General features: G+C 42.1%; 1 pseudogene; it reads left to right on the top strand.

The window, feature by feature from the left end:
* The first annotated feature begins 1,475 nt into the window (after nt 1–1,475).
* On the top strand, nt 1,476–5,829 carry LOC105547655 (annotated as a pseudogene).
* Nucleotides 5,830–9,218: the final 3,389 nt, after the last annotated feature.

Here is a 9,218-nt window from a genome sequence, read left to right as displayed (position 1 = left end):
AAAAGTGTTATCTCTTATGTGCAGGATCAAGACACCCAAGTAGGTTCACACATTTCATGGCCATCAAATTATGTTTACCCCATGAAAAAAGTTAACGAGACAGAGGTCAAATGTTGAAACTGAAAAGTGGTACAGATCTGTCCAAACAGAATGTTTTTGCATTCAGTCACTCAAGCAATGTGGAATTAAAAGCCATGTGTTATTACTAGATGCTCTACACTACACACCCAGACTTCTCTCCACCTGCTGATGTCCAGAGAACTTTCTTAACCTGGTTTTGCTCACACAGCAGGACCTGGATCCCAGTACAGATCCAGAGGCCTGTTATGGACTGAATTATGTTCCCCCAAAATGTGTATCTTGAAACCTGAAGCCCCAGTGTAACTGCCTTCGAAAATAAGACCTTTAAAGAGGTAATTATGGTTAAATACGGTCATAAGGGTGAGGCCCTAATCTAACAGGATTGGTGTCCTTTTAAGAAGACAGACACCAAATATCTCTCCTCTTTCTCTCAGTGCATGCACATTGGAGGCCATGTGAAGTTACAGAGAGAAGGCAGCCCTCTGCAAGCTGCAGGGAGAGGCTGCAGGAGTGGTCAATCCTGCCGACACTTTGACCTTGGACTTCCAGCTCTCTCAACAGTGCTCAAACACGTTTCTGTTCTTTAAGTCACTGAGACTGTGGTACTTTGTTATGGCAGCCCTAGAAAACTAATACAAAGTCCTTCAAGCTGATTCGTGGCATCCTTTCGGCAGGCCCTGATCATTTATTGAGCATTTCTTTACTTTCTAGCACAATAAGATGATCTGTGTCATTTAGTACCTTTTCTGCCTGTGGTAGGCTGCATGATGGCCCCCCAAAGAGGTCCACATAGGAATTCCCTGCACCTGTGAATAAGTTACCTTAAAGGTGTTTGGCCCAGTGCATATGCTACCATGTAAAATTAGTTTCCATGAGTAGCAAGAAAAAATTTTTGGAAAATCACATTTGTCACTTGGCCTAATGAGAGAAATATTGAGAAGAAATTTAATGGAAATTTAAGAAAATAAAAGGCTGTCTGGGGATGAGAATGGTTTGCTTCTTACCTTCTCTGCACAGCAGAGATACACGGAAATGGTTTAGAGTTGCCATAGGATGGACTTGAAGTGGGTGGTAAGGAAATTCCAATGTGTCTACATCAGGTGCAGTGCCAGGGGCTGAGAAAAAGACAAAGATGCTTAAGATATGGCCCCTGTCCTCAAAAGATTCAATCTGGGGATATTTTCTCACCTACATGGGAAACCAAAGAGATTACCTAGACTACATAAGGGCATTTTGTAGTGCTAGCAAGTAAATCAGAAGACTGATGTACTGATTCAGCTGATGTGTAGATTTTAAGGACAGAAGGAAGAAATATAGCAATGACAAATTTGATTGGAAAAGATCAGCTGGGACAATCATACGCATCCCAAATGGAGCTTTATCACAATGGAACGATGCCTGATAGAAAAGAAACAACAGAACGTGGCAGATCAAGGTGTTGTGAAAACACAGAACTGGTTGTAGCCACTGCACCTGTGTTTGCTGATCTTAAACAGCTGTGTGTGGATAATGTTAGCAGGAACAGAGCAATTGAGGAACACGAGAACGTTAGTGCTGTGATTGAAGCCACCTGTCCTGGCATCACAGGTAAGATGGTGAGAAAGTTAACTGGGAAATTTCAAAAGCGTTCCACTGATATATCCTCTTCTAAGCTTTTCGGTATTGGCTTCCGTTTCATATGAAATCCAGTAAAGCTCTTCAAACTTGCCTTCATGCCTAACTCAAACGCTCTGTATGCCTTTCATACTTTTGCAACTTGTTGATGATTAAAGACTTTAAAGAACTCTCCTCATCCCCATGAGAAAAGTGCTTTTTGTAGTGGTTAAAAGCGTGGATTTTGGAGTGATCATCCGGGTACAAGGCCTGAGAAGCTTTACAGGCTGTGTGAGTTTAGTTGAGTTATTAAACGTTTCTGGGCTTCTGTTTCTCTTCCACAAAATGGAAATAATAATATCACATCCTTGTGGTAAATGAGAATTGAAGATTATTCTATACCTGGTTGACTCCAGGTCTGACTCTTTGCAAAATGTCTGAACTCTTGAAGAGAGACTGATGAGTTTGGTGTTACTTTACTTTGACCAAGCTCTTGGTCTTGGGCCTAGATGTAGGTGAGAAAAACACTTCCTCTTTTTGGAGCTTGGCCGGGACTCTAAGGTGTGGAGACATCTGCGGTGCTTCTGACAGTTGCTCAGGGAAGCCCAGCCCAGACCCAAAGTGGCCATCAGGATGCAATCTAGGAAACTGACCTGTAAAAATGTGGGGATAGGCCCGGGTCCATCAGATCTGTGAGTTTTTATCTAACTTTTACTTTCCTGCCATTATTCCTATACCTAGGCTAGTTCTCAATAAGAATGACGCCCTGGCCTCTGATTTGCTATGGCAAACAAGCAGGTGGGCCTGCCCACGTGTGAGATGAAGTGGACACAAGGAGGTAGCAATCCCTTCCTGAGGTCAGGCTGGAGGTAGCAGTGAGGCCACCAGAAGAGGATCATTGGTGGCAGAGGCACCACATGGTGGTATGGTGAAGAGACCCAAGTGACAGAACACAAGAGTCTGCCTGAGTACCTGAGAGAGATGCCCAAAACCCTGAAATAGCTGCAATTCCCTGGATACAATGATGGGATATTTTCTGCTAACTATGTGGGCAGGACCATAGATGTAGTCCTTGGGTTACTAGCCCAAAACCTTCATTTAACAGAACACACAGTCAGTGGGGATGGTCACACTGTATTTAACCACCACTGTGTCGTCAAAGACCAGTCCAAAAGGATGTAGCTGGTCCTGGTGCTGAAGCTTACAATCATTTATGGAAGAAAGCAAATCCTATTGCTGGTGACATGGAAGATCTCCAAAGTCCCTTTATAAAGGAGAGAAGGGGTATTTGGGTTTTCCATCATTTTCCCAACAAACTATAATTTCTATCTATTGAGACTGACAGAACTTTTGCCACCAGTCTTACTGAATTCTGGGTTTTGTTACTGGCTTTTTCGTTGGTTTGTTTGTTTTGTTTTATTTTTGTTTTCAAAAAAGAGTGAATCAGATTTTCTGGATGTCCCACTGTGCCAGGAATTAACCCTTTAGTTTCTGGATCCTGGAGAAGTTTATGAGGTTCCAGAAGAGGGGCTGGATAGCTGACAGTGGGGAAGCAAACAGAGAGCTTCAGTCAATGTCTATTTACCAGGTTGTATGAAAATATTCCAATGTTTTAACAACCGGAGCATCTGGGACTGGTGCACACTGGTCCTGCCTACACAACCAGGACCACACACAGCAGAATTGTTCTCACACCCGTGTCATTCCTGAGAGGTTTTACATAGAAAACTGAGACTCTGCTGAACTTTAGCAGGGAACAGGATAGGAGCACAACACTGCACTGGTTCAGGCTGTCTCTAATGGTTGGATAGCTCTTCTCACGTACCCCTTGTGTAAGCAGAGAAGCCATGTGGGAGAGACCCCATGTTATTCCCCCTTGCTCTTGAGTCTCTAAAACAAGGCAGATCCACATGTCATAGCTCCTGTTTTAGGGCTGCGATCTGCCAAAAGGTTGACTTACCTTTAACGAACTCTTCTGCTTCTGGGCCTGCATGAATGCTAGTCAATTCATAGCTGGCAAAATGAAGCTATTTCCATGACCACAAAAACCCATTCAGGGTCCCCACAAACTCAGCCCACACCCTCCTATTCCAAATCAATGAGGCTGACTCAATTTCCTGCTGACTCACGGCAGTCCCAGCTTTACCAGTCAGCTGGTTCCCCAGGTTAAAAGTGGCTCCAGGCAGAACCCAAGATCCCTGGGAACCAGAGTGCTGCATGTGGCCACTGCAAGAGGCTTAGCATGAGTCCTCCGACCCCCTGCTGTTTCCACATGGCCTGGGCCTTCTCACTGGACTGAATATTTCACGTGTGCACTCTGAACCTGGAGCCTGAACAAGGGTAGAGGATGCAAGGCCAGCTGGACGTGTAGAACTGAGATTGTTGCTTAGCCAAAGGCCTCCAAGTTCTCACCTGTTACCTGAGATGAAACACCTCAGGAAATCCAGACAACCTGATGGCCAGCTGCTTATAAAAAGCAATTCTAAATACACTTTCCAATCATTTATAGAAGAAAGCAAATCCTATTGCTGGTGACATGGAAAGTCTCCAAAGCTCTTTTATAAAGGAGAGAAGGGATAATTTGGTTGTCCAGGATTTTCCCAATAAATCATGGACTCCTTCCTATTGAGGTCAACAGAACTCTTGCCACCAATCTTTGTGAGTTCTGGGTTTGGACACTGAGGTTCTTTCAAGAGGACAGAAAGAATCAGATTTTCTTAAGAGGATATATTCATGACTTAAAATGAATCTCTTTGCACATTTTACAACACTCGCTACCACTGACAAAAAAGTTGATAATCTTCTAATAAAAACATCCAATTCAGAGATAATGAAAACTGGAAAAAAAACACTATATCTTCTCATAATCCTTAATTTTAATAAAATCTATGGGCTCTGGGAACAGAGCTTACAAATGACAGGTGAAAGCTTCATCTTGGGGAAGCCGCAGGAGAATTTCAGAGAGAATCTGTTTGTAACCAAACAAGAGAAGCACAACTTCAAATAACCACCCAACTTCTGTCTTCACTCGCTAAACATGAGGTTTTTGAGTGTTTCCAAACAATTTAAATTGTGATAGTTAATTTTATGTGCTGACTTGGTGGGGCCATGGTGCTCGATATGCGGTCAAACATTATTCTGGCTTTCTGCCTGGGGATGCTGCTGAGGAAGCATCACCAAAGTCTCTCTTCCCACGGGCATCGTGTGTAAGCCAGTCTCCTAAAGAGCCTGAACAGGTGCAGAAGCTCTACATCAGGAGCTTGAGCTATGAAACAACTGATGAGAGTCTGACGAGCCATTTTGAGCAGTGGGGAAGGCTCACTCTCACAGACCGTGTGGTCTGACAGATCCAGATACCGAGAGCTCCAGGGGCTTTGGGTTCGTCACCAATGCCACTGTGGAGGAGGTGGAGGCAGCCCTGAATGCAAGGCCACACAAGGTGAATGAAAGAGCTGTGAAATCAAAGAGAGCTGTCTCAAGAGAAGATTCTCAAAGAGCAGGTGTCCACTTCACTGTGAAAAAGGTGTTTGTTGGTGGCATGAAAGAAGACACTGAAGAACATCACCAAAGAGATGATTTCAGACAGTTTGGGAAAACTGAAGTGATTGAAATCATAACTGAATGAGGCAGTAGCAAGAAAAGGGGCTTTGCTTTTGTAAGTTTTGAAGACCATGACTCCAAGAATAAGATTGTCATTTGGAAATGCCATCCTGTGAATGGCTGCAACTGTGAAGTTAGGAAAGCCCTGTCACACAAGAGATGGCTAGTGCTTCATCTAGCCAAAGAGGTCAAAATTGTTCTGGAAACTTTGGTGGTGGTCATAGAGGTGGTTTTGGAGGGAATGACAACTTCAGTCATAGAGGAAACCTCAGTGGTTGTGGTGGCTTTGGTGGCACCCATGGTGGTGGTGGATGTGGTGGCAGTGGCGATGGCTCTAAGGAATTTGGTAATGATGAAAGCAATTTTGGAGGCAGTGGAAACTACAATGATTTTGGCAATTAAAACAATCGGTCTTCACATTTTGAATCCATGAAGGGAGGAAACTTTGGAGGCAGAAGCTCTGGCCCCTGTGATCATGGAGGCCAATACTTTGCCAAACCATGATACCAAGGTTTCAGTAGCAGCAGTAGCTATGGCAGTGGGGGAAGATTTTAATTACTGCCAGGAAACAAAGCTCGGCAGGAGAGCAAGCCAGAGAAGTGACAGGGAAGCTACAGGTTGCAACAGATTTGTGAACTCAGCCAAGCACAGTGGTGGCAGGGCCTAGCTGCCACAAAGAAGATATGTGTTAGACAGTACTCATGTGTATGGGCAAAAAACTCAAGGACTGTATTTGTAATTAATTGCATAATAGGTTATTTTAGTTTCTGTTCTGTGGAAAGCATAAAGCATTCCCACAAAAAGCATTAAATGTAGACTTTTTTCTTGCACGCATGCTGTTAGTTCCTAAATGTAACAGTCTGATCATGATGCCGAATAAATATGTCTTTTTAAAACAAACACACAAAGAAACAAAACATTATTCTGGGTATTTCTGTGAGAGTGTTTTTCTATGAGATTAACATTGAAATCAGGAGACTTTGAGTAAAGCAGATTTCCATCCATAAAATGGGTGGGCTTTATCTAATCAGTTGAAGGTCCAAATAGAACTGACTTCCCTGAACAAGAGAGAATTCAGCAGCAGCAGTCTTTAAGATGGAAGTGCAATATCAGCTCTTCCCTGGGTCCCCACCTGATGGCCTCAGGACTTGAACTGTAGTATTAATTCTTCCTGCCTCCAGGTCTCCTGCCTCCTAGCCCACCCTGCAGAGTTTGGACTTTCCAGCCTCCATAATCATGTAAGCCAATTACAATTATACGTACCATATACAATTTACATATGTATGTGTGTATGTAAATTGTAATATATGTATGTACATATATACATACATGTAAATTGTATATGTGTGTATACAATTATTTATGTGTGTGTGTATATATATACACACACACACAAACACACACACACATTCTACTGGTTCTATTTCTCCAAAGAATCCTGACAAATGTGTTTCCATACTTCCCTAATTTGATTCCTTTCTTACATTCTCTTCCCAACCTTGGTTGAACAGTGGAATCACCTGGGTAGCTTTAAAAAATACAGATACAGCTGGGCACAGTGGCTTACACCTGTAATCCCAGCACTTTGGGAGGCCGAGGCAGGCAGATCACCTGAGGTCGGGAGTTCGAGACCAGGTTGACCAATATGGAGAAACCATGTCTCTACTAAAAATACAAAATTAGCTGAGCATGGTGGTGCATGCCTGTAATCCCAGCTACTTGGGAGGCTGAGGCAGGAGAATCTCTTGAACCTGGGAGGCGGAGGTTGCGGTGAGCCAAGATTGTGCCATTGCCCTCCAGCCTGGGCAACAAGAGCAAAACTCCATCTCAGAAAACTAACAAACAAAAAAAGAACAAAAAAACCCCAGATGCCTGAGTCTCCATTTTCAGACAGTCCAGTTTGATTAATCTGGACTGTGGCCTAGGTACTAAGATTTTAAAAGCTTCCCAGATGATTCTAAAGTACAGACGACCTCAAACTTACGTTGTTTTGACTTACAGTTTTTTGATTTTACGATGGGTTTATTGAGCTGTCATTCCATTGTAAATTGAGGACCATCTGAGTTACAATGGTTCAACTTACAGTATTTTGACTTTACCATGGGTTTATAAGAATGTAACCTGATGCATTTTGACCTACTATATTTTCAATTTATATTGTGTTTACTGGGACATAACCCCTCATAAGTTGAGGAGCATCTGTAAAAGCACAGTTGAGAAACATTGTCTTAGAGTTCCTTGGTTTAAAAAAATCTAAATAAGAACTGAGCTAAAGCTCTTCAACTATCCTATTTCCTAATCAGCTGTTGAATTCCTTTGCTGTGAATCTTACCTTTATGAGACTCTAGAACAGAATCACAAAGTCCTAGGAACAGGTACTTTTCCCCCACCAACCTACTTATGAAAGTTCTTTAGATTACTAACTGTGAACCATGCTACTTTGTATTTACAGAAATTCCTATCTTTCAAAGAAAAGCATGCTTTTCAATTTCATTTCAAAGTTTTATGACAACGTTTTGACGTTGGCAAGTGGCTAGTTAGTTTGCATCCATTTTATTTGCAAGGAAGCTGGGGCAAAAATGATTATTTCTTTGCATGGAATTCTTCCTATCAGTCATAGCTGTCCAATGAAGTAATAAATTGCCTTTTAAGATCTTCCTCCCATGGTGATTCTTATGAAGTCATGGAACCATGCCTACTTCTATATTTGCACATGAGCAAAGTGACATGCACACAAGGTTATCCATTAAAGCCTGGTTTGTGGAAGTAAAAGACTGGAAACAACCTAAGTGTCTGCCATCAGGGACAAGTTAAAAAATTATAGCACTTCCAAAAATGGTGTGCTATGCACACATAAAGGAGAATGAGGCAGTTCTTCATGCTCTGATATAGGATGATCCGGTACAGTGCTACAGCCAGTTTGGACCAGTTCACGAGGGCAGGTTGTTAGCATCTCTTCTTAATTTTGCAGTCAGCGACAACTTGAAATTTGCCATGGTGGGAGTTACACTATGAAAATCTATCAATGGTATGAATCAGAGCATAGCTCACCCCATAAGAGCCAGTTGTTAAATATTTACTAGCACGCCACTGAAAAGATCTCTAAGACCCACTTTAACGTGAATAAAGCAAGGTGTTGCGCAATCTGCATTGTATGTGAGCAACTGGGTAAAAATAGGGGAAATTATTGTGCGTTAAAAAACCTCTAGATGCTTTAAAACTTAAACATAGAATTACTGTATGTATTCCCAAGAGAAGTGGAAACATATGTCCACACAGAAACATGAAAACAAATGTTTGTAGCAGCATTATTTATATGAACCAATAGGTAAAAACAACCTAACTGTCCATCAGCGGATGAATGAATACATTCACGGTGGTATGGACATACACTAGAATAATATTCAGCCATGAAAAGCAACGAAGTATTGATGAATGCTACAACTTGGATGAACCTCAAAAACATTATGCTAAGTGAAAGAAGCCAGACACAAAAGGTCACATATTGTATGATTCCTTTTAAATGATATAGACAGATATAGTCAAATACATAGAGACAGAAACAGATTAGTGGTTAACAGGGGATGGAGGAAAGGGAATGAGGAATGATTATTTAATGGGTAATTTTTGTGTGTGTGTTTCTGGAGTGACGAAAAAGTTTTGAAACTAAAGAGTGGTGGTGGTTGCACACCATTATGCACACATTACATGCCACTGAATTGTACACTTTAAAATGGCTAATTGTGTGTTGTATAAATTTTGCTTCAATTAAGAAAACAAAAACAGGCCAGGTGTGGTGGCTCACGCCTACAATCCCAAACTTTGGAAGGACAGGAAGGCAGATCGCTTGAGCACAGGAGTTCGAGACCAGCCTGGGCAACATGGTGAAACCCCATCTCTACCAAAAATACAAAAAATTAGCTGGACCTGGTGGTGTGCACCTG

Source organism: Mandrillus leucophaeus, unplaced genomic scaffold, assembly GCF_000951045.1.
Source record: "Mandrillus leucophaeus isolate KB7577 unplaced genomic scaffold, Mleu.le_1.0 Scaffold393, whole genome shotgun sequence".
NCBI classification, from domain to species: Eukaryota; Metazoa; Chordata; class Mammalia; order Primates; family Cercopithecidae; genus Mandrillus; species Mandrillus leucophaeus.
Note: the sequence above shows the minus strand (reverse complement) of the source record. Positions and strands in the feature narration are given on the sequence as shown.